Below are 27,061 nucleotides of genomic sequence, written 5' to 3' on the forward strand. Positions count from 1 at the left end.
TACGCTAATCACCTAATGAATCACTAAGCACTATGCAAGTGGAGATCACTAAAATGGTGTATCAACACACTTGATATGTTTCCTTAGCTCCACACACTTCATTTGGCCGGTTTGGGGTTGTATTTATAAGCCCCACTGGGAAAGTAGCTGTTGGAAATGAAATCCCACTTTTCTGCTACTGACCGGACGCTGATCACGTCCTGACCGTTAGAGCTGCGATCTACTGATCGGACGCTGCCAGCGTCCGGTCACTTGCCATCGGACACGTCCGGTCGCAGTATCGCCGCTCTAGAACCTTTCCGTACTCGATCAGATGCTGCTGTCCTGCGTCCGGTCGATTTTGCTTTTCAGCGTCCGGTCGCTGCTGCTACCGAGCCTCTTGATCGGAGCGTCCGGTCACTATGCTACCAGCGTCTGGTCCAGCGTCCGGCCTCCTCTGTGAGCTCGTTTCTTCACGATCTTGCGTCCGGGTTGGTTTCTATCTTCGTGCTTAGACTTTGCTTGGTATCTTGGGTCTTTTCTTGTGCTTTTAAGGTCTTGCTTATGGTGTTGATCATCGGATCATTACGTCGCCTTCGTCCAAGTCACGTCTTGCACCCTATTGAACTACAAAACAAACACTTGCAAATTCTTTAGCCCAATTTGGTTGTGTTGGTCATCAAACACCAAAATCCAAAGCAAATGGGCCTAGGGTCCATTTTACTTACAGTCTATACAGTAGAGTTTGTGAGCCTGCGACGTCACGCTCTCCGTGACTCGTAGCAACGCACGGGCACGCTACCTAGTATATCAAAATGGAAGCAATGATAGTTCATTACGCTATTATAGAACCCTAAGGACCCTCCGTGTCAACAACTTTAATCTTGTTCTTAAAAAAAAGGGGGGGCGCCGAGGCCGACAGGGAGGGCGCCGGTCGCCTGAAGGTGCTGCAGAAGGGGGCTGGCTCCTTCATGCTGGGACTTTGGGAGGAGGCAGCATCAGCACAGCAGGGAGAGGGGCGAGCGGCGAGAGGGAAAGGAAGGGGAAAGGGGTAGGGGGCGAGTCGGTCGAAGCGGGGGAGGTGCTACCCGCCGGGCGCCGGCGCCGGGCACTGGAGTGGGGTCTCGGGGAGGTGGCGATGGCGACTGGCGAGGCGCTCGAGCGGCGCGGAGCAGCCGGGTAGGGGGCGACGCAAGCAACGGAGCGGAGAATGTATTCTATTCTGGGCTTCTGTTCCTTCGTGGGCTGCTAGAAACAGCTGATCTATTGGGCCTATGAGCCATATGAATCAAGATACGTATAAACTGTGTATACATATTATTTTTTTGCTGTCAAATCTTGGGTATGCCAAGCAATACAGCGGCATACCCCTGCCGCCGCCCCGACGTGCAATGTACAGCACCTGTTCCATCCAGACCCATGTCACGTACCCTGTTCACTGTTCAAGGATGGCATGCAACGCATGCATCAGCCAGACCATCGAGAGAATTGAACATCGGTATCACCACTGTCTCTTGAGATAAACTACAAATCAATCAGAAAACAGTAAGAATTGGAGCTTGCTTTGATTTGATACCCAATCGTCGACGTGGCGCTTTATATATATGTTAGCAGATTAGATCCGAGGAGTAGAATTGGGGAAGAGAAGTTGGAGGAAGGAAGAACTAGCACGCAAGAGAGAGGCGAGAACAGAGGATTGATTCGTACTGTCTTGTTCAGATAATTGTTGTTGTCTCTCCCCTTCACTTCCTCTCCTTTAATACATGGCGTGGCCACGGCGTGAACCGCACAGGCGCAGCTGTGCTGAGCCTAAGGTTCACGCCCACTCGGGTCCGCTGATCAGAACGTTGGCGTGCCAGGCTCGGGTTCCCTTCCTTGGTTCTGGTGCGCTTGGCTCCTTGACCCCTGCATCGCTCCTTAGTTCTGCCTCAAGCACGGTGCCATCAGTGTCGTTGACATCCCCTCCCTGAGGAAGACCTGCTTGTCCCCAAGCAGGGGCGCGAGGGAAACGTTGCTTCAGCGCCTCCATGTCTTCCCAGGTGGCCAAGGATCGAGGCAGATTGGACCATTGGATGAGCACTTGCGGGACGACGGCGTTGTCTGAGGTTGACACACGCGGCGTTGCAGCACCTTCAGCTGAATTTGTAGACCATCCAGAGCTTGTGTCAGAGCAGACAAAGGGTGAGAAGCTGGTACGCCGTCTTCAGTTGCGAGACATGGAAGACGGGATGAATGGAGGTCGAGGCCGGCAACTCCAGCTTGTAGGGGACGTTGCCAATGCGAGATATCACCTGAAAGGGACGAAAAAATGCGAATTGGCATTCAGAACCGGACTTGTCAGCTTGTGTTTTCATGCGCTTCTGAGCACGAGCCAAGTGCTGTTGAATGAGGTTGGTCATCAATGACTTCTCCTGTATCCATTCAGACAAAGGAACTGAATGTGCTGCATCTTCGTCAGTCAGCCCAAAGTGCCGAGGCTGGTGCCCATATAAGACATAGAATGGAGAGTAGCCCAGTGAAGAATGCCTTGTCGTGTTGTACCAGTATTCCGCCAAGTAGATCCAGTCTAGCCATTTGGATGGACAAGCGCTGATGAAGCAACGCAGGAACGTCTCCTTTGTAACATCCCAGATGTTAAATGCAATTAAAATTTGGATCATGAACATCATCAAAGCATAATCAACCAGCATTGAGGCATTAATGCATTTCATGTTGCAATTATAGCATGTATATGTTGCATATATAGTGTTTCATATGTTGCATGAAATGTTGTCATTAACATCAATTAATGTTCTTTGTGATTTTATATATATATGAATTTCCTTAAATAATTAAAATTTGGATAAAATAAACTTTATAGTTCAAAGTATGCTCTATAATGTAGAATCAAAAGTTTGTGATGTTTCCAAGTCAAACATGTTAAATTTGTGCTCCAAGTATTGAATTCAATAGTTAATCTTCACACAGCCATTTTGACAAAGTGCCTGAGATGCAGTTAATAAGTTCAATCCTTGGAGATTTATTAAATCAATTTTCACCAAACAAAAATTGAACAAAATATGTTTCATTGCTTGATAGTATGTTTAAGCTTTGTTAATGTGTAATTAGTTGTGATGTTGGATCAATGAGTAGTCTCTAATTAATTCACCAACTTGTTAAGTTAACCCCTTTTCCAAAACCCTAACTGAAAATCCGGGTTCAGTTTCACCTTCTCATCTTTGGGTTGCAAAATCTTTCTAACCATTTAGAATTAGAGCTCTTGTTAAGTTAACCCCTTTTCCAAAACCCTAACTGAAAATCCGGGTTCAGTTTCACCTTCTCATCTTTGGGTTGCAAAATCTTTCTAACCATTTAGAATTAGAGCTCGGGCATGTAAACAAAGTTGGACAGGACATCAAGACGAGCAACTCTCGTTAAGGAAGTTTTTCAAGTTGCTTAATTAAATCAGGAGATCAAGAGAGGAGAAGGGGAGGGTTTCAGTCATGAACACTGCACCGGCAGCAGCCTGCTTCTCCTGTTTCACCTGCTTGCTGCCAACCGCCCGCCGCCCTCGCGCCGTTCCTTCACGTGCGGCCACGCATCTGCTCGCGGTGGCAACGCGAAGCAGCTGCTGGCTTCGTCTGGTTGCTTCGCCCGTGATCGCCTCGCCGTTAAGAGCCAAGCCGGCCGTCGTCTCCTCCTTTCCTTCCTCTGTTCCACCGCTCGACCGGCAGAGCTCACCGATCAAATTCGCCGCGACTGACGAACCTCCGTTCAATTGCTCGCGTACGTAGCTTCGCTGTATCCTCGCTCACCTCCCAGAACAGCTCAAACCGCCTCTTGTCAACGGAGTTGGCTGCGCGACCCGTTCCCGCCGCGGCAGCTCGCCATCACCGCCGAGGTTCACCCTCACCGTGGCCAGCACGTTCCGAGGTACCCCTCTCCCATCCATCTCTCGTTTCGGGTTGCTCTTGATGCCATCCTGCTCACTGTCCTTTCTGTTTGCACTACAGAGCAGTGGACGTGTCGGAACACTGTCTCGCTGTCAGTTCACGCCGCTGTCATCGCCATCATTGTCGACAAGCTAGCTCCGCCTCGACTCCGACCCGTTTAGCTAGCTTTTGAGGTCATGGTGAGCACCCTGGACCTCGTCGTCCCTTCGTTTTGACTCCACCGTGTCGTAGAGACTGGAACGCCACCGCGCCGCCGTGCGAGCCGCCGCCGAGCTACCATGACCGTGGTCAAGCTTGCCGCAGGCGTTAGTTCGATCGTTTGGTACCCCTGAGCGACGCGCGGGTTCATCCTAAGTGTGTAGACGTTGTCCCCGTCGTCGATAACCACGCCGGCAATCGCCTCTGCCTCGTTGGAGTACCGCCACGCCGCTATCTTTGACGGCAAGCTCCTTGCGAAACCCTAGATGCTCAACCACCACCACCGCTGGATGCACTTGCTCGTCGTGGTCACGTAGGTGCCAGCCTCATCACCGACCAGTGGCGTAGCTAGGGTTTAAGGTAAGGGTGGTCCAACTAAATGTAATGAGCCAAATAATAGTCACTACGGGATACTGTGCAGTTACCGAGTGTGAGTAACACTCGGCAAATAGTGCTACACACTCGGCAAACTCTTTACCGAGTGTCACACTCGGTAAAGTGGACTCGGCAAACAACGACTCGGTGAAGTTATTTTACCGAGTGTCTAATATCGGCGCACTCGGAGCCTGGATTTACCGAGTGCTTCAATGCCACTCGGTAAACAATTATGACTTGACGGTCGTCAGCCTCCAAACTAACCGTTAACGGTGACTTTTACCGAGTGTCACTAGAAGCACTCGGTAAATAAATTACCATTTCGTGATTAAAACAATTCTGCAAATAAATTTTTTGAATAATGTTTACCGAGTGTATCTTCTAACACTCGGTAAAAGAATAACCATTTTTGTGATTAAAACAATTCCGCAAATAAACTTCGGGAAATAATGTTTACCGAGTGTTCCCACTCGGTAAAAAGTAGTCAGATATTTCCGAGTGGGGTTGCGGCACTCGGTAAAAAATAGGACACTCGGCAAAATTCCCAGAATCAGAATCAATTTGGTTCTGTTCTCTGTTTTACCGAGTGCTACACTCGGTAAAACTGACAGAATCTCTGTTTTACCGAGTGCTACACTCGGTAAAATATGTCCACAGAATTTTTTTTTGTTTGTTTCAGTGCATATCTGGTCACAATAAGCAACAAAATCACAGAAAATTATAATAACATGACAGATAGGCAATATATATCACATATATGTCCACAAATGTTACATCCACTCACAATAACCAACATATGTCAACAAGCACCATGCAAAGTCCACAAACGCCATCAACATGTGTCCAATGTCCACAAAGTTCAACCAAGTCCACAGTTCAACATACAAACCCATCAAACAAGGTCGGATGGCCTGTCACATGGTCGGAGGCCCGCGGAGAAACGGAGTCAAGTCCAGGTCTTGATCACCCTGCATATCGTTGTTCGATCCAGCTGTAGAAGGTCCCTAGAATGAGATTGCACATGTGAGTTATCTGGATCAAAGCAAATTCTAAGGTCTAAGCTATGGTAGGTCAAACTAAGGTATAAGTCGAAGGTAGCTCTATATGACACGAAAGTGAAGAGTGCATCTAAGTGACTCACAGGAGTGCCGTCGCGCGGAGGTGGAGGCACCAACGGTATCATCAGCGGCGGCGGAGGCGGTGGAGGCTGGCCCATGCTCTGAGAAAAACGGGCCATGTACTCGTACCAGTTCTTGTGCGCCTGCTGGAAGGCCTCAAGCTGGGCCTGCACTCGTGCCCTCTCCTGTGCCAACTCGGCCTGGTGCGACAGCTCGAGGGCCTGAAGCTGGCTCTGTGAGGCCTGCTGTGACTCCTGCAGGGTTTCAATCTGGGCCTACAATTATTTATCACATAGTTAGAATGCAAATAAAGAACGAGTAGAAAATGAATGGACAACGAATGCAACAGAACTAACCTGGAGTGCTACCACCTGGGGCTGTGAGCGTGGGCGTATGGCCGAACTCGAACTCGTGCTCCGGGCTCTAATCTGGGCGAGTGTCTGAGTGTTGGCCGTGTCTATGGTGCTGTTGCCCATATAGTACCGCCCGTGTGGCTTACCTGGTCCCAACCTCATGACGATGTCACCCTCGAGGTCAGCGGTGCTCGGATCAAATTCTGACCCATGGATCTCTCTCGCCATCGCCGTGTACTCGCTGAGGCGCCTGTGCACGCTCGGGTTGCTGTATGCCTCGGGCGGGTCCTCCGCGTTGTAGACGAGGTCGGGGTCCTTTGCCTTGCCCTTGTGTGCCAAGGCATATGCCTTGAACGAGGCGCACTCCTGGCCGGGGTGGAACCGCGTCTGCAGGAAGAAGCACAACAATAAGATATTATGCATTCAGAAGTTAGCATAGCAACAACGAAATGAAATCCGCGTACATATCTGGCTGCATATTCCTTGAGGGTAGTGGGGCCTTGTTTGTGCGAGGAACCCTGCATCATCGCACGGCAACATGAGCGTACGGCGTGATATTGCTCGTACTCCTCACTCAACCACTTGTCCACAATGGCCTCCCAGCAGTTGTCCATCCCCGCACACCAAGCAGGAGGCACCTGCACGTACACGAGCACATGACAAATCATAAATCAATTTCAGTGCAATTAATCGCAGATGATGTAATCTCATGTTTACCGTCAAGTATTGCTCCTTAGTCAGGGGCAGGTGCACTGCCTGTGCTCTGGTGACTCTGTGTCCTCTGCGGGCATGGTAAATTCTTCTGCACATGAGCTTTGTCTCATAGAAGAGGTCCTGCACTCGGTGAACACAGACTCTGTTCACCACGTCATCCGCGTCCTCCCTACGTACTCCCTCCGTCAAGGTGTAGTAATCCTACAAGTAAATACAGTCAGTAATATACAATTAATGTGATGTTATTATCAGCATAGTGCGATGAACACGTACCCACAGCTCTTTCATCACCCGGTCAGCCTTGCTGTTATAACACCTGCCAGCTCGATCAGTCTAATCGCTGGCGGCGTGCCAGTGGGACCACTTCATGGCGGGCTGCACAACACCATCGATCCTCACCATCCCGGGGTAGTTTGCCCTGCACAGAAGACCCAGGATCCCGTTTACTCGGCAAGAGTGACTCCCTGGGATCACCATTTCCCAATCCTTGCACAAAGTTATTGAGATTGAATATTAGTTTCTGTTATAACTTAAAAACCTGTGAAGTAGTGTTAACATGCAAAAATTACTTACTTAGTTCCGGAGGGTCGAATCACTGGCCGTCTCTGTATGGGTAAGTCTGGGAGGCGCGATGACCCTCGCAGCCAAACCGTAGGCACCCCATTTTCCTCTGCCAGCAAGTCGGCATCCTCCTCGCGCTCAGCCCGCTCGGCCTCATCCTCCCTCCGTGCCTCCTCCACCGCCTCTGCTATCTCCTCCCTAGTCTCCTCCTCCTCATCCTCCTCCATGGCCGCTACGAACTCGTCGTCGTCGTCCTATGGAGGAGGTGTCGGCTCTCGATGCCCTCATCGTCGCCGTCCTCCTCCTCCACCCTAGGCTCCTCCACCCTGGGCTCCACCTCCCTGGGCACGCCCTCGTCGTCGTCCTCCTCCTCCTCCCTGGGCACACCCTCCACCCTCAGTCTGTGCACGCCCTCCTCCTCCACCCTGGCTGGACCCCTCGCCACCAGCCAGTAAGGTCATAACCGACCTAATCTTCCTGATTCCACCGCCCACTATCAATCACCTGCAACAAAAGGAATAAACTATCAGTACGCATATACAAAAGTAAATGTATCATACATGTATAAAAGAGATGCAAAATAAGTAAATGTATCATACATGTATAAAATTGCCATAAGTACTACAGATCTTACATGTACTAGAAATAATCATCAAGATCATCGATAGGTGGGCCAAAAATCTCATCATCGCTATTGTCGACGTAATTATGATCGTCTCTCAAAGTCTCATCACTAGCGACACTGCCTGAATGGTGTTGCTCAAGTAATAACAAGTCCTTCGCGTTGTGAACCTCCTCTCCATCATCCCCGTCAACAATGACCGTATCATTGTCTACTTCCATTGCGAGATCTACATCTAAGACAATCTCAAAACTCCCTTCTAATCCTTCTTCTTGAAAGAACTCTCCGTCATATGTGTTTGCATCGATGTTATAATCATCATCGTTTGGGACAGGTACTTTACCATGCGGCGATACCTTGTACACAACATCATACGCCTTAAGACGGTCTTTGGTTTGGCACGGGTATGAGAGATAATAAACTTGCGTGGCCTGTTGGGCCACAATGTACACGTCGTCTCCTAGCAAGACGGATGACTTTAGAACTTCGACTAACCCAAGCTCAGGGGTCTTTATCACTTCTTTGGGATCAAACCAATGGCATTTGAATATGACAGGACGAAGAGGTACACAACTAGGAAACTTGAGTTCGTATATTTCTTCAATTATTCCATAGTAGTCCAACCCATCTGTGCCTGGCGTGAAAACACCGGTATTTGTGGTTCTTCGATTTGGCTGACTCTGCTCGTGCCGAGTTGTGTGAAAGCGATATCCATTGACATCGTACACAAAGAATGACTTGACCCTAAATTCAAATCCATTGGCAACTTGCCTCAACTCGGCACTCATAGACACGTCAGTTTTGGCCTGCTAGTTCAAGTAGGATGATTCGTTATATATTTGTCGAGTTGAGAGTTAAGTACAAACAACAAATGAAATTGAACAGTACCTCCTCCTTGAACCAACAAATAAAAGTGGGATTTCGTTCTCCCGCGCCATGTCTTAGAAGGGTTTCAACTTCCGCTTCGGTGGGTTCCCTCCATGATGGACGATGGTAGAGGAGAACAAATTTGCTGTAACGGCCGTTAACAAGAGGGTTGGATGGGTGCATGCGAAATATTGACAAGAAAAGAAACAAGTTTGTGTAAAACTTACGCAATGTATGGGCCAACCTCTTCAAGGTTCCGCAACACATACAGCTGGATAGAGCGCCACTCTTCTAGGCTCAACATCTTCAAGGTAGGTTCACTTGCACTTCCGAGTTGCCCTCGGAAAAGGCTGAGGGTCGACTGATTGTCGGCAGTATTGTAACGAGGGGGTGGATTATGCACGTTAGGAAGGTTGTCGGCATAGTATCTTGTTGTGAAGTATGACACCTCCTCCACAATGGATGCCTCTGCACAGGAAGCTTCAATTTTGCATTTATTTTTGCATTTTGTTCTAAGAACCTTTAGGCATCGCTCAATTGGATAGCACCAACGGGCATGCACAGGGCCCCCCATTTTTGCCTCATATGGTAGGTGCAAGAGCAAATGTTGCATCGGATTGAAGAAGCCGGGGGGAAAGATCTTCTCCAACTTGCAGAGCAACACCGGGGCCATTCTTTCCATTTCTTCAATCTCGGTCCGAGATATCTCCTTAGCACATAGCTTGCGGAAGAACATGCTCAACTCTGCCATCACTCGCCAGATGTGATCAGGGAAATAGCCACGAACCATCACCGGAAGAAGGCGCTCAATCCATATGTGGTAATCATGACTCTTGAGCCCTGTGATTCGCATGGTACTTAAGTTCACACCCCTCCTCCAATTCGCTGCATACCCGTCAGGGAACATCAACGATTGGAACCATTGAAGAACTTCTTTCTTTTGAGCCCTCGTTAGGACGAAGTCGGCCTTAGGCTTCTTCCATGACTTCCCACGTAAGGGAGGCAACATGTTTAGCTTTGGTCTATCGCACAGCGTTGCTTGATCCAATCAAGCCTTGACATTGTCCTTTGACTTTTCCCAGTCCATGATTGTGTGAAGGACCACCTCAGCGAAATTCTTTTCAGTGTGCATTACATCAATGTTATGTGGAAGAAGGAGGTCCTTAAAGTAAGGAAGCTTCCACAAGCATGACTTGTGTGTCCAGGCATGCTCTTTTCCGTATCCCACGAAGCCCCCCTTTTCATTGTCGACCACAAGACCATCTAACATCTCAAGAACCTGGGCACCTGTCATCATTTCCGGTGCAGAGTCTTCCACTGTGACACCTTTTCGAAAGTTCTTCTTGTCTCTCCTGAATGGGTGGTCAAGAGGGAGGAATTGTCGATGTTTGTCAAACGCTGAAAACTTGCCCCCCTTCTCCAACCGAAAGAACTCCACAGCTAACTTGCATATCGGGCATGGCATCTTTGTGTGAACACACCAGCCACAAAATAACCCATAAGCCAGGAAGTCATGCATGGAATAATGGTACCAAATATGCATTCTGAAGTTTGTCTTTGTGAATCGGTCGTATGTCACTACCCCTTCGTCCCATGCACGGACCAAATCGTCTATCAGAGGCTCCATGTACACACTCATATTAGCCCCCGGGTGTCCTGGAATTATAAGTGACAAGAAAATATTTTGCCGTAGAAAGGCGACGCCAGGTGGGAGGTTGAGAGGGATGACGAATACGGGCCAACATGTGTATGGTGAAGAACCCATTCCATAAGGATTGAACCCATCAGTTGCCAGTGCAATGCGTACATTACGAGCCTCATCAGCTTTGTCGGTATGCTTCCGATCGAAGCTTTTCCATGATTCACCATCGGACGGATGTATCATCTTGTTAGTGTATCGGCGTCCAGTTTTGTGCCACGTCATCTGTTTTGCGGATTCCTCGCTCATGAAAAGCCGTTGGATCCTCGGTATGAAAGGAAGGTACCTCAGGATCTTTGCACCGACTTTTGTTTGCGTCTTCCGACCATCACCAGATTCTAACTCAATGTACCTAGATGCCTTACACTTCGGACAGTACTTATCGTCAGCATGTTCTCCCCTGAATAAGATGCATCCGTTCGGACAAGCATGTATCTGCTCGTACGACATCTTGAGTGCACGAAGGATTTTATTTGACTCATACGTGTTCTTTGGCAAAACGTGATCATCCGAAAGTAGGGTGCCAACTACTGTCAACAGTTGATCGAAGGATTCTCTACTCCAGCTAAACTGGGACTTCACAGCCATTAGACGTGCAATGGCATCCAGTTTAGAAACATTGGTGCGCCCGTGAAGGGGTTGTTGTGCCGCAGCCAACATGGCGTAAAACGCCTTTGCAGTTTGCTCTAGCTCCTGCTCTGCACTTCCTTCATCGAAAGCCATGTCATGGTCATTTAACATTTCTGCCACCCCGGCTTCAGAATCAAACTCCTCGATCCGTTGTCTCACGACCTCTTCTCTCGCACGATGGCGTTCACCATGCATGGTCCACCGGGTATAGTTCTCTACAAATCCATTGTTGACAAGATCTTTAGTCATCTCCTCATATGTTTTCATTGCCTTGTTCTTACACTTCCTACAGGGACACCAGGCATGTCGCCGTCCGTTTGCAAATGCCTTCGTCATGAAATCATTGGCCTTCTCAATCCATTCATTTGTGTATTGACCCCTCTTCTGATAGCCCGTGTACATCCACTGACGGTCATCCATCCTAACATATAGACGATATTGCAGTTTAGAGCAATAGAGTAGTAGTGCTAGAGAAAAACCATATGAGATGATAAAGAGACATTCATGTTCTTGGTCGATTCACATAGAAGATGTTTGCTAGATTGGATGATGAGATTTTACCTAAGGTTTATAAGACGGTGTCATATGAAATGGGGAGATTTTATCACCCTCTGTAAAGAGTTGAGACGCATCAAAGGTTCAAATTTCTGCTGCTTCTACTCTTGCGCTTCAGAAGAGTTTACCTATGCATATTTCGATTATATGATGCCCATTAGAGTTTGAGATTTTTTTCTTCAGTTTTCTTTTGAGTTTGCATAGCTTTTGACATGTGTGAAACAGTGAAGAAAAATGTTCTTTCCCCTAGCAATACTTCCCTATCTTAACAAATGAAATACTGTAAAGTTCTAGCAGCTTAATTTTTTTTTTTGGAATGCAACCGGCAGCAGCTTAATTTTCTGGCTTATAGTGTTCTTGAATTATGTGCTCTTAGTGACCAGTTCCTTTTACAGAACTTGGGACCTCATGTTGGTAACTTAGCAAAAAGAAAATTCAGGTTATGGTTTGGGTGACGTTTTAACTAATGCTTAATTAGTATATAAATATAAATGTCACTTTATTGTAGAAATACAAGGCACATATTTTCTTTTATTCTTTGGCAAACTTTATGGTTTAGTTATATAATGTTTACTATTGTTCTCAATGATGTCAGTAGGTAACGTGGTTTCCTTGTCAAGCACCTGCACATGCACAGATGATTTGATTAGGCATGACCCAATCACCTGAAATCTAAGATGACCTATGACCATGACATTTCACTGTACGGTTATGACTTCAGCAGCACGGTTACAGTGCCACAGCCACAGCCCACAGGTCTATCTTGATTTTCTAGAGCTCCAATCTTTAGAGTGCAGCTTGAGGCCAGTACATTTAGCACAGTCCAACAGTAACCCAGACTAGTATATGAAGTAAAAAATGGAAAATTCAGTCACCAAATCATTTTCTTTGAGAAATAAAATCATGGGTCCAAGGAAAAAGGGAGATATCATGGAAGCTAGTTATCTGTTTTAGTCTATAAAAGTATGATAAGTGTTATCAGTCGGATTGCATGCTTGCTTATCTTTGTCAAATATGTTCCTCCTAGAACCTGAAACAACTGAGCATTTATTTGGCTCTCCTGCAATCTGGTGATAATTTTATAGTATTTTCTGTCTTGCACTTGCACAGTGTAAACTAAAATACATGCTTGAATGTTTCATCTAACTCCTAGTCCTATTTCTCGCCAGTTGCCTGCCTGAAAGGAGAGCAGGAAGTCCGCAGGCCATGGTGGGCGCCATCATGCCTTTCTGTTGTGTTCGTGCGGGTGGCCAAGCGGAACCGGCAGTCCCGCGTTGTATCCCTGAAGCTGGAAGTTTAGCAGGCTTGCCCTCAGCCACGGAACTTGCAGTCCCGTGTTGTCTCCCTGATGCTGGAAGCTTAGCAGGCTTGCCATCAGCCACCTCGCCTTGCCTTGGCCTGCTGCCACCATCCCCGTCCTTCCAGGGACGTAGGCCTTACTAAGGCACCTCTCTCTCTCTCTATGTACCATATAGCAAGCAATAGGTCTCAATGTTCTTTCGTTTCTCTTCTTCTGTTCCACTGCTGTGATGACTACTGATGAGATCGAGCAACTGGTAACCAAATTCACACATCGACCAAACTGGTGACTAATCTTGGAGTAACTAATTGACAAGTTCTGATGGAACTAATAATAATAAGCCCTTTGATGTGATGAAGCTGTGCTGTCTAGTTTTGTAATGCCAAGTGGATGCATGGGAGCAGTGGTGTGTTACCTAATTCAGTCAGCAGATGAGCAGGTCCGGAGCTTGGAGGGGAGGAGGCGGCCGCGGCGGTGGCAGTCCCGCGGTGGCGGCGGGTGACCGCCCTCCCCCGGTGGCGGCGGTGGTGGAGGGGAGAGAGTGCTCGCCGTCGCCATTGCTGCTGGGGCCCACCCCACCCCACCTCGCGGGAACGGGAGCGAAGGAGGGAGCACGGGGCGGCATCGGCGGAGGGGATCGTCGTCCGGTGCGCCGGTGCCGCTGTCTCTCTCTCCGTCTCTCCGGTGGCAGCAGCTGTGGGGGACCGCCCGGTGGCGGCGGTGGTGGAGGGGAGGAGGCCAGCGGCCGCGGCGGTGGGGAGGCGTGTGCGGTGTGTGTGTGTGCGTCTGTGCACGATTTGAGGGAGAAACGGCTGTGTTGAATGCTTCTGTTTACCGAGTGCCTAGATGTACGGCACTCGGTAAACTCAAGTACCGCAGCCCAATGACATGTGGGGTACATGTTTACCGAGTGCCCAGATCTACGGCACTCGGTAAACATAAGCCTGGTACATGTTTACCGAGTGCCTAGATCTACGGCACTCGGTAAACAGAAGCATGGCAGCCCACTGTGGCAGAGGTGGGCCGTGGCTAACCTTTACCGAGTGTTTCAGGTCACACTCGGTAAAAGTATCCATTATTTCATGCAAAACAAAAAAGAAAAAATGCCAATTTAATCCTAAAATTCACCAAACTTTCACATGAACTATTTCATGTCATCTATTTACTATCTAAAAAAATTCCAAGTTCAAATCATATTGTTGAATTTCACTCTTAATAGAAATCCTACTCGTCATTGTGAATGTTTAGCGTCTCTTGGGGAGATGTACCGGTTCGGCAGCGACAAATGTAAAAATACTTCCAAAACGGTATGAAATTTTTTCTATAACATAGATGTATGCTTCAATGTTAATTCTTCCAATCTCGTGATTTATCGAGTTCGATTTTAATTATTACAATTAAATTTACACGATATGTACCTAATTTTCATAAAGAATGAAAATTTTGTGAAATATAGTAAATAAATCGAAATAAACACCATATTTTGGAATGGAGTACTAAATATCATATGTGGATAGAGGAAAAAGAATGAAGGGAAAAACAAGAAATTTGGTTGAATTTTACCGAGTGTTGCGCCAATACACTCGGTAAAAGATAGTCGTTACCGAGTGTTGTGCAGTGACACTTGGTAAATATTTTCGGTCTTTTTTATTTGCTATGGGCGCTTTACGGGCAGAGCTGTTACCGTGATGTTTGCCGAGTGTATGCTCATAACACTCGGTAAACATGTCATGCCATGACGCCGTTTGGCGCACGGTTGCTATCGTAGGTGACGTGGCACCTCAATACCGAGTGGCTGTTTTTACCGAGTGCGCCCCTTTGGTAAACTTGTGGTTTTACCGAGTGTCTTAATTTACTGAGTGTGCGTACTTGGTAAAGCTGTCGACTACCGGGTGTTTTTATTTTCCTAGTGTTGGCACTCGGTAAATAATGTGTTCCGAGTGCCCCGACTTTTGACACTCGGTAATTGTCGGGGCACTCGGTAACTAAACAGAGCTCACCGATCAAATTCGCCGCGACTGACGAACCTTCGTTCAATTGCTCGCGTACGTAGCTTCGCTGTATCCTCGCTAACCTCCCAGAACAGCTCAAACCGCCTCTTGTCAACGGAGTTGGCTGCGCGACCCGTTCCCGCCGCGGCAGCTCGCCATCACCGCCGAGGTTCACCCTCACCGTGGCCAGCACGTTCCGAGGTACCCCTCTCCCATCCATCTCTCGTTTCGGGTTGCTCTTGATGCCATCCTGCTCACTGTCCTTTCTGTTTGCACTACAGAGTAGTGGACGTGTCAGAACACTGTCTCGCTGTCAGTTCACGCCGCTGTCATCGCCATCATTGTCGACAAGCTAGCTCCGCCTCGACTCCGACCCATTTAGCTAGCTTTTGAGGTCATGGTGAGCACCCTGGACCTCGTCGTCCCTTCGTTTTGACTCCACGGTGTTGTAGAGACTGGAACGCCACCGCGTCGCCGTGCGAGCCGCCGCCGAGCTACCATGACCGTGGTCAAGCTTGCCGCAGGCGTTAGTTCGATCGTTTGGTACCCCTAAGCGACGCGCGGGTTCATCCTAAGTGTGTAGACGTTGTCCCCGTCGTCGATAACCACGCCGGCAATCGCCTCTGCCTCGTTGGAGTACCGCCACGCCGCTATCTTTGACGGCAAGCTCCTTGCGAAACCCTAGATGCTCAACCACCACCACCGCTGGATGCACTTGCTCGTCGTGGTCACGTAGGTGCCAGCCTCATCACCGACCAGTGGCGTAGCTAGGGTTTAAGGTAAGGGTGGTCCAACTAAATGTAATGAGCCAAATAATAGTGTTCTAAATATAATATGCATTATATTATAGAACACATATACTATAGTTTTAATATTAATCCATATTCTATGGTGGTCCATGGCACAACGTGCCACCTAGCTAGCTCCGCCTATGCCACCGACGACCTCACCAGCGGCGAGTAGGGTCAAAGGCCGGCAAGCCACGGTCAAGGCGGGCTGGGATAGTTTGACCCCGGGCCCCTCGCGTCAGTGACCGTGGCTGGCACAGGGTTGAGTGAGAAAAGTTTTATTCCGTTTATTCAGAAAACATTAAAATGTGTAGTTTCTTGCTAAATTCATAATTAAATAATCTGAGGTGCTAAAAATGTGAAATTTTTTATGTAGTCTCTTTATGATGTACTATACCTAGGAAAAATATGAAACGATCATTTTCAGTAATTTTGCTATGTTTAAAAATTACCTCTTTTAATTAATAAATGCACATTCCATGATTTTTATAGTCTAAAATAATAACCTTTTAATCATGAAACTTTTTGTGTAAATGTTATGTACAATAACCTACCTCCACAAAAAGTTTGGTACTGTTTTGATAATTTTAATGATCCACTTAATTACATGGCTTTAATTAATTAATGCTAAAATGATTAGGATAAATCATAAAATGACTTTGGTGTGTTTTATGCTTTGATTGTGGACCTTGGAACACCCAAAGCCCTGTTGTTCCTTGGTAACTTAATTACTTTCATGATTTGATTGTTATCCACTTGTTTGTATAATAATTAAAAGTGCTTAATTAAGTATTTAGTTTATAAGTTCTTTATCATGGTTATGAGTTAGGAAAGAGGTTAATCACTTGCTGGTATATGTTAAGTTATGCCTTTCATGATAAATAACTAATTAACTTGTTAATGAAATAACTACAATGCTTTTATATAAATAAATAACCCTAGTTCCTTGGTGAAGGAAAGTTATACTCAACTTTCTTAACTTTGTTTAACTTCTATTAGTGCACTTGTGTGTCTTTCATCATGCATCATGTCTTGCATTCTATCATGTTAAACAAAGCATCATTTATTACGTGTAGTGCATACGAGAGTGAGAAGATTCGTGTTGATCTAGTTTCAGAGAAGGTCCATCCACCAATGGTGTTGGTGCCATGGCTATTACGAGATCTTTTTGTGGAATCTAACCTTCTGTGCAACACAGGCAAGCCCCGAAGCATAAACCCTTCTCTAGTATTTACAAATCTTTATTACACCTTGTCTTGTGAGATGTGCATTAAGTATTTAGGAGTTGGTCGAATACCGTTGCTGCTTGATTACCTTGATATTCAGGTATCCTTAGTTGTACCCCACTAGTATGTGTAGGTCGTTTCCTCTAATGCTTAGACTTCGATAGAAGTCAAATGATGATTTCATCATTCATGAGAAATAGGTTTTACCTTGGTTCTTCTCGGCGTCGTTTATGAATCGTGAGAATACCATGATAATGATATGTTAAATTGAGACCGGGCGGGGCTTGATGTTATGATAGGTGTTCTTGGGCAGACAGGTTCACCTGGTCGTGCTTGTCCCGCCTATGTCAATTAAGGAATGTACTGTTGTAGACCTGTTGTGAGTCGAGACCTTGTAGTACTAGCCACGTACTCTGGTAAGCCTAATACCTCGGTTATTCCATTATATGAAAAAACAACTGCGCACTGGGCGTGGCAGATGGTGAGAGTAGCATGTACCCATCTTGTGAATCCACCAAGAGTGGCGCAGGAAGGTTGAGTATTGTGCTCTAGGGTAGCACAGACCGGTTCACGTTTTGGAGGATCCGAGTGAGGGTTGATATATGTAGGTTTGGGACTGGACCTAGGCCTGCATATGTCATGTGGTAAGGAAACTCAGCTGAACCAATTTATTCGAATCGCCATTGCTTCGTGGAGAAGAAGACTCGATTCTTTGCTCTACATCGTAGTTAATCAATGAAACATGGTTACTTTTGGTTACGAGATGATATAAGATGAGATGATATGATTAATGAAGTGATTGATTTAGACCAGGTGCAAAACTGGATACTACTAATAAACTTAATACAAAGCTAAAACATTGAAAGAAAGGATCCACTTATAGTAAGCTTTTCTGCAAAAGATATTCTTACTTCAAACTTGCCTTTAAAGCCTGCATATCATTGAAGTCTTTCCTTTTAGTCGAATAAGACTTGTTGAGTACCCTCAAGTACTCAGGGTTTGTTAAACCCTATTGTAGGTTCTGACTAGTGCTACCCATCGAGGTCATGTCAGTGGGCTCGACATGATCTGGTCGTCTCTTCAACCATAGATGATTCACCTAAGTTGTTTTTGCAATTCTACTCCATCATTTGGAGCTTAGTTAAAGATTTGACTTGGACATGTTTTGTATACTAAAGTTATAAGTCTTCCGCACTCTAATGTAAGATATTTTTGTACCAACTATTGTAATGTTGTGGTAACTCGATGTTGATCTTGTATGAGTTATAAAATGTGGATGATTCGGGGTTCCCCGAGGACACCCGACAGACTACCTGAATTATTTGGTTCTCGTGTGCAGCAGTCAGAAGTCCTTAAGACAATGACAGGCGCATGTGGGCCATATAATTGGGGTGGTTCTACCACACATGCACTGGTTCATGTGTTCAGTTTGCCCGTCTGTCTGTGGATGATAAGCCGAGGACATCTTCAATGTGACTCCCGCCAAATGAAAGAGTTCCTATGACAGGGTACTAGGGAACACTCTGTCGTGATCTGAGACAAATGATGTTGGCAGCCCATGGAGTCGGTACACATGGTTGAGGAACAACTTGGCCACTATGAACGTAGTGAATGGGTGGGCTAAGTGGTTGAAGTGTTCATACTTGGAAAACAGATCAACAATCACCAAGATGCAATTCTTTCCACCCGAGGTAAGAAGGCCCTCCACAAAGTCCATTGAAATGCTCTGCGAGGCCATGGTTGGGATGGCCAGAGGTTGGAGAAGTCCCGGATAGCGGGCTCGATCCGGTTTGGCTTGCTGACATGTTGGACATGCAGTGACAAAAAGATGTACTGCTGATTTGAGGCCCGTCCAAGCGAACAATCGTTTGATGCGATGATAGGTAGCAGGAAACCCCGAATGTCCGCCAACACCTGAAGAATGGAAAGCCTCAAGAATCTTGAGTTGGAGAGTCAAGTCACTGCCAATCCAAATCCTGCCTTTGTACCGAAGGAGGCCCCGATGTAGAGTGAAGTGAGGATCAGAACAAGCCGATATTGCCAATTTGGTAAGCAGCTCCTGAGCCTTAGGATCATTGGTATAACTGGCCTTGACATCCTCTAGCCAAGATGGCACTAGAGCCTATAGCAAACACATCAACAGTCTGACCATAGCGGGAAAGAGCATCTGCAACTCTGTTGTCATTGCCGGGTTTATAGACAATGTGGTATTGCAGGCCGAGGAGTTCAGTGAAAACTTTCTGTTGCCACGCTGTGTGGAGACGGTGATCGCCCAGGTGAATGAGACTTTATGATCAGTGAAGATGATGAACTCACCCAGCTACAAATATGAACGCCACTAGTCGACTGCAATAAGAATGGCCATGTATTCCTTTTCATAGGCCGATAGGCCTTGATTTTTGGGGCAGAGAGCTCGACTAAGGAAAGCCAATGGGTGGCTGTCCTATAGGAGCACGGCACCGACCCCCAAATTGGACGCATCTGTCTCAATGCAGAACGGTCTTGTGAAATCCGGCAAGGCTAGAATGGGTGTGGAGCACAGACATTTCGTTAGAGTAGTGAATGCCGTCTCATGTTCAGAAGTCCAAAGAAACAGGCAGTTTTTCTTGAGTAGAGTTGTGAGTGGCTTGGACATAATAGCATAGTGGCGAACGAAATGGCGGTAGAATCCAGCAAAACCCAAAAAGCTTCAAAGCTCCTTGACATTAGTCGAGGTTGGCCAAGATACCACTGCTTCGATTTTGGCGGGATCGATCGCGACACCGCATTCACTGATGACATGCCCCAGATAGGATATTTCAGACTGAGCAAACTTGCATTTCGACAGCTTGATATGCCACTGATCCTGGGCCAATGAGGTGAACACCTGACGCAGATGATCAATATGCTCTTCGAATGACTTGCTATAAATGAAGATGTCATCAAAGAAGACAATAGAGCATCGACAAAGAAGTGGCTTCAACGTTTGATTCATGGCGCCTTGGAAAGTTCCCGGTGCCCCAGACAAGCCAAAAGCGACGACATGAAATTCATAATGATCGACATGTGTCGAGAAGGATGTTTTGTGTTCGTCTCCTTCGCGCAGCCGAAACTGATGATAGCCGGCAAGCAGGTCCAGCGTAGAAAAATAGCGAGCCCCCGCTAACTCGTCCATTAATTGGTCAAAGACTAGAATGGGAACGGCAGTCTTGACAGTCAGAGCATTGAGATATCTGTAATCGACTCAAAAACACCAGGTTTCGTCTTTGTTTCGAACCAGCAGCTTTCGAGAATTGAATGGGGATGTGTTGGGTTGGATAATACCTTGATGCAACATAGTATCAACTTGGGATTCAATTTCATCTTTGAGGGCTGGTGGATATGTGTAGGGGCAAACACTGATAGGTCGAGCACCTTCAACTAGAGGAATTTCTTGATCACAGGAACGCTTTGGTGGCAACTTCGTAGGCGGTGTAACCACAGTTGGAAATTTTGCCAGTAACTGACTGATGACCGGATGAATCTGAGGTTCAGAATGAGGTGCCGGCTCTGACAAGCTGAATAGCTGCACAAGCAACTCATCTGAACTGCCAGTCCCTGTTGGAGACATGTCCTGAATCCGTACAGTAGCTCCATTGTATGGAATCGCCAGCCAGCGCTAACGCCAATCCACCTTCATCGGACTGAAAAGCTGAAGCCAGTCCATACCGAGTATAATGTCATAAGAAGCCAACGGAAGTACCCTTAAATCATGGGTGAACTGATACTGTTGATTATCCCAAACTGCCCCAGGTAGAATAGCAGAACACTGCACAAGATCACCATTTCCCACTCGGACAGACATGGACTGGCCCTATGTTGTCACAATAGAGAGCCGAGAGACCAACTGGTTACTGATGAATGAAATGGAACTGCCCGAGTCCAACAAGATCAGGACTTGGTGGTGTTGAAACTGTCCTTGGAATTCCAAGGTCTTAACCCCAGCGCCAGCTATATTGTCAGCCGATAAGCAACAACAGTTCTGTTCTGCATCCTCTTCAGGTTCTTCATCTGCTACTGGACTGTCTACAGTGTCTTCTGCGAAAAGTGCATAGAGTTCATCCTGCACATTGAGGCCCACCTGAGCAGCACATTTGTGGCGGCAACTCCATTTCTCTCCATAGTGATCACACAGTCCACGAGCGTGGCGGTAAGCCTTGAGATCTGCAAGTTTCTTCTCTAGTGGCTTCTAATTCAGTACAGACTTGTCAGCAGCGCCAGCTTGGATACGATCTTGACGCGGTGGAGGAAGCTGATAGCCACCCTTCTGATTCTAGGGCCGGAAGTCCCATTTCCTGGATGCCTCCCCCGCTTCTTCCTGCAACAATGCCAAAGTATACTCAGTATCGAGGGAATCGGGATGCTAAACAAGAATGACAGCACAGATATCTGCATTGATCCCATCTAAGAATCGGGTGATGTAATGCAAGGCATTGGTAGAAGAGTCATAGGCGGTGAGTTGGTCAACAAGTTCAAAGAAACGGTCAACATAGTCTTGTACAGAGGTGGTTTGGCGGATGCGGTTGAGTTTGCGAAGCAGAAACTCATGTTAATCGTGATCCAAGTGGGTATGCTAGGCTTGACAAAATTCAGACCACTTCATGGTTTTCAGTTCTTAAGTGACCGATTGGATCCAGCGTTTGTCAGGGCCAGTGAACTGCATACGGTAGCACTGAATCCAAATAGAAGGATCAACAGAGTACATCTCAAATTAATCCTCAGCGCAAGTGATCCAAAGTTTAAGATCAGTGCCATCAAAGGTGGGGAAGGTCATTTTAGGTAGTTTTCTAGTGGGGTTGTGGCGTAAATCAGGAGGGCGATTGCGTGAGAGCATCAAATCATATGCAGTACCATGAAGCTTAGTGGGATTTGGAGAGGAATCATTCATACCCGTGACCGGGGAATGAGCGAGGGTGGTGACAACCCCGTATTCATTCTCTAGGTGATGGTTGTTGACACGGTGACAGTTGGGCCGAGCAGCCATATAGCCAGTAGGTGCAGACGTGGCGTGCTGTTCCGACTTGACCGGTGGCTCGAGGAAGATCGCCAGCTCGGTGGCGGTCTCGATCACCGATCGATTCCAATATTTGTCCAGCTTGCTGATGCAGAGGCAGCGGTCGTCGACGATGCCTTTGTGCTCTTGATGCCATGAGTTGAAGTCAAATGCTGCCTTCTCGATGTTGACGAGGCATGCGTCTTGGCGGAGCTCAGAGTCAATGATCCACTGCTCGACCGCGTCGTCGGCATTCTTGAAGTGCTTGTCCAGGAATTCATCGGCCTCCAAAAATCGGCGCTCGAGGAGATCCGTCTGGTTGGCGAGCTGGTGCTGGGTGGTGGCTTGAGTAGTGGCGAGCTTCTAGATCTCCGCCAACAGGATCTAGGTGTCCGGATTCATGGCGCCCAGATGCTTGGCAAAACGAGATTAGTGGAAGTGGGGCGGTGGCGGTGGTGGTGGTTGTTGACGGTTTGTATGTGTGTGTATAGGAAAGGGGATTCCACAAGCGCATACAACTATCATGTAGCACTTCGCTTGGTAAGAACCAAGTGTCGAATTTATATTTTCCCAAAGGAAGGCGGTTCGGCGTGTCAGGTAATGTGGCTAGGAAGACTAGGTAGGTAGGTTAAGCAACTCGGGGTTGGTGGATGAGGGATGAAAAAGAAAAGATAAAAAGATTGACCACACAAACAGAGGTAACTAGAAGCATAGTGTTGCTGAGTGTAAGAAGTAGAGTATGTAATCTTAAGCAACAAGAGTAACTTAATGATAGCAAGATCGTCCTTAGTGCGAGGGGCGTACTTGCCCTGAATTCAATCAGGCACAAAGCACTACGAGCCCTACGTTTTAATAACTAGACCCAACGTGGTGGAATACAGAGGAAGGATAGGGTTGTCACCACTTGCCAACTACCACAATCTATCCGGGGATCTAGTCGTACCTAAAGGCAATTCATAGCCTAAGCACCACGCTTAATCTATAAACTCGCTATTTCGATCCGAGCTCCACTGAAATAAGATCGAAACACCCTAACCAGACGGTAGAACAAGTACTAACAATGAACGAACTAAACACTAAGATAATAATGATGCAGTTGCCAAAGCACAGGCGCCTAAGCTCACTAATGATAGACAATAGTAAGACAGGACTTGAACTAAGCAGAGCTATATTACTGAATAAAGTATTTGACAAAGTAAAGTACTAAATAAATCAAATGCTAAAAGAAACATTCCAATGGAGCTATACCAGACTAGAAGACTCTTTCGGACTCTGAGGCGAGCTCCGCTCTACTCTATCACTACTAGCTGGCTACTTGGAATGCTTGAGAGTTGCTTGAGTGATGATCTCCACCGAGCACCACAACCCCTTTTATACTGTGTTGAGGGCATGGGGGTACTTGTAGGCGAAGATGAGGCAGTAGAGAGATAGGGGGGCATCAGCCAACTTTGGGCATGGTCGCTGAACCATCCATTGCACCGCCTCACCATCCAACGACGATGGATGGCCTCTAGATGGCGGTTGCATGCAGGTAAGTTGGTTACCGCAGTCAGAATGGCGGTTTGGAGGTCGGTTTGGCCCCTCCGAGTCAATGACAGTGGACCCGGTGATCCGTGGGAGCTCAACGTCCACCTTCGGATCAAACCAACATAGGATCAAGCGTGGAGAAGCAGTGGGGAGGCCTTCACTCGGATCAGTGATGTGGCAAGGGGGTGGGGCCATCGAGCAACGCCAGGTGGCATCGACCGATGTGGCATGTGGGCTGACGGCCCCCTACCACGTCCCATTGCCTCCTATGCACATCTTTTGTCCATTTTTATGATTTTTCCTGCATACAAATAATTTTTCCAAGTACAAGTGGTACTAGGTGAATTTTAAACATAATATGGCACATGTGATGTTGTTTTACCTTGGTTTGGGTGGAATGTTGATGGTCAAATTGAGTGTTTAGTGACCATCAACAAGCTCCCCCAGGCTTCCCGTTTGCTCATCCCGAGCAAAGATGCATGTTTAGCATGTTGGATCAGGAATTGCTTCAATGTAATGCTCTGCAAAAACTCATATACAGACCAATACTATCTCTTGAGTTGACCAAGTTAGTGTTAGAAATTCATCGTCAGTCTTAGTAATATGGGGCTTATAGCTTTCACCTTGACACTAGCAGTTGCAAGACAACATAGCATAGACATCAACTTTCTTCCCTGCTTTGGTTTATCCAAGACTTCTTGGAGGGTTTCAAAAATTTTGAAAGAAAAACTTGCCTAGTTCCTCAAATGGTACACGCAATCTCTCAATGGTTGTTGAATCCTCCCTAAGGCCTAAAGATCTTAGTGTTTCTCCTACTCTAAGGCTTATGTCGAGTTCATAGGTAGGGGATAAAAAGCAAGGCTTACTTGAATTGAATTTATCGCTAAGTCAAACATTCAGATTACAAGAAGCAACAAGTCATGCAAAATGATCAAGATGTGCACGTGCGTGGTATTTGGTGGAAGTGGTACTCCTTTGAGAACTTCCCTTCCTCTAGCTTCCTATTTGAGAGGGCATGGCTACTTTATTCTTTCTCTCTCTCTCTCTCGCTTTTGAACTATAGAGCTTTTTGCTCTTCTTTTCCTCTCTCTCTCTCTCTTTTTCAGTAGCCCATGCCTCTGTATAATATGATGGAAAGCTAGAGGGGGTATCAATGTATGTCCCTTATGGAGTAAGGGGTGCATAAATATGGAATGGATGGTTGCATGCTTCCAGTATAAAAGTAGCATATCTATCCACGTGGGGTGTACATGATCTTGATCAAAAGGTATGACAAGTTTATCTACTCAGATCAATAAGGCTTGACAAAGCTCAAAACAAACAAGCAGCTTTTTGTGTAGGCTTATCATATCGGGAAAGCATATATATTTGGCTCTGGTAGGAAATTTTCACCGTTGAGGAACTTCTAGGAAGGGTTTTTATCTTTTTTGTAAGAACAAGACTCCAGGTCATCTCAATTATTCCTCAGACAGGTTAAAAAAGATTTACTCTAATCTTTGCCACAACATATCTCACAAAAGCCTATACTTGGTTCTAGCATTCGCAACCCACAAAAGCAGTCAAGTTAAGATGAACTCTAATTTTACACGCTCAAAATTTCAGAAGTAAAGGGTTGTATAGCAAGCTTTTGCAAAGTATCACAGAGCAATTATTCATCATTTCCAAAAGGTGTGTAAACATCAATTTCAAAGCAAGAGTGATTAAGGCAGCTTTAATGATTCTTCTCTACATTAATTATAATAGCATTGTTGTCTTACATATTCTATTATTTTCATTATGCTATCATTACTGTACCTCTATATCATCATTCATTTTATTATTATCACTTTTATATCATTATCATTTTTTATATATATTTTATTATTTCTTTTCTGATATAGAGAATTAATGTAGATAAAAGAGTAGATGTGAATGTCTTCATACCTGAGCGGGGAGGTTCTCTCGCAAGCTTGCCTTTTGCGGAAATCAGAATCTTCTTCTCGGACGGCTCTCCTTGAATCTTTCTTCATTTATTACTACTATGGTAATTTATTACTAAGCCTAACTATTATGAGATCTATTTTATTGGTTTTGTTTTAGATTTTATTACTACCAATTTAATCTAAATGCTAGTACTTCATAAGTACCTTTATTGAAAATGTAAACATGCAATGCAACTAATAACCTAACATGGAATGCAAAGTTGAAAAGGGAAATATGCAAATGCAACCTATACAAAATGCAGTAGAAATGCAATAAAAGTGTACCTTCTAGTACTGACTCATGGCTACTCCTCCTTATGTGGGGGTTCTTCTTCCTTGTACGGGAATTCTACATCCTTACTCTCCTTAGAAATGTTTACAGGACCAGGCGACGATAATGTAGATGATGCTTCTTTCTTCTTGCGCCATTCCCTTGTGGCTTTAGCTTATTCTTGCTAGGCTCTTCCTTCTCAATTGGCTTTGGCTTTCTGGTTCTTCTCTTCTTTGGTTGCTTCTTTCTTTCCTGTTTCTCATAAAAGACAGGTTTTCCCGAGGCAAAAGCAAATGTTTCTTTCCTTCCATCTAAGTGGAATTGAATACGTGCAGATGCCACATATATACAAGCATTAGCGGTATTGAGGAAAGGACGGCCAAGGATGAGGGGTGCATCCTTGCTCATTCCCATATTTAATATTACAAAATCGGCGGGAACTTAAGAGTCACTAACTTTGACCAAAAGATCTAGGGCTATCCCTTCTACGTAGCACATTGATTGATCAACTAGTTGCAAATAGACAGAAGTTGGAGCTAATTTAGTGTAGAACAAGTTTTCATAAGTTTCCTTAGACATTATGTTTACACTAGATCCAAGATCACAAATTGCATTTTCAAAAGTATGAGGACCAATAGAGCAAGTAATAACAGGATTTCCAGGATCACCTTTGTTAATAGGAACTCCCCAACCATCTAAACCAAAATCATACCTTGATGTGACGAGGTTGGCGGTCTCCATGAATTCTTCAGGCTTGCCTGGAATTCTTCTTTCTCAAAAGATGGGATAGCAGCTGCTAGTTGTGCTAATTGGGTTTCTAGCATCTTATTAATGCTAAGTTGATTCTTTATAGCGGAAGAGAAATCACCCAATTTAGCATTTGTATTTTCCAACATCTTGTCATTAGCATGGAGTTTCTTATTTATACTATCTGTCATTCTACCTTGACTATAGACAAGATCTTTAAGGAAAGGAAAATTATTACCTTGGTTACTTGGATGTTGCAAATAATTATTGTAGTTATTACCTTGGTTGTTGGAGCGCTGGTTCCATCCTTGATTTTGAGGACAAAAACTGTTGTCACTGTTGACAAAGTTGAGGTCTTCATGAGTCTTGGGGCAAAAATTGCCTGAATGTCCAATCTCTCCACAAATTTCACAAGTCATGTGGGTGTACATGGCTTGTACAGTTTCTTGGGCACTCATTTTCTCACAATTTTCTAGTATTTTTGTGAGCAGATCTACCTTGGCTGCAAGCATGTCAGCTTCTTTAAGATAATGCATACCTCTTTTGCAGGGCTGTAGTCGTTCATCACTCCATCCTTGGTTGGATACTATCTTCTCGATCAATGCCTTGGCATATGTGACATTAAGAAAAGAATGC

At 46.0% G+C, this 27,061-nt stretch overlaps 1 pseudogene; it reads right to left on the reverse strand.

Moving 5' to 3' along the window:
- Window positions 1-1,795: 1,795 nt before the first annotated feature.
- Window positions 1,796-21,814, reverse strand: LOC136503344 (uncharacterized; annotated as a pseudogene).
- Between the last annotated feature and the right edge of the window lie 5,247 nt (window positions 21,815-27,061).

This window comes from Miscanthus floridulus, chromosome 14, assembly GCF_019320115.1.
Source record: "Miscanthus floridulus cultivar M001 chromosome 14, ASM1932011v1, whole genome shotgun sequence".
In the NCBI taxonomy this organism is placed as follows: domain Eukaryota; kingdom Viridiplantae; phylum Streptophyta; class Magnoliopsida; order Poales; family Poaceae; genus Miscanthus; species Miscanthus floridulus.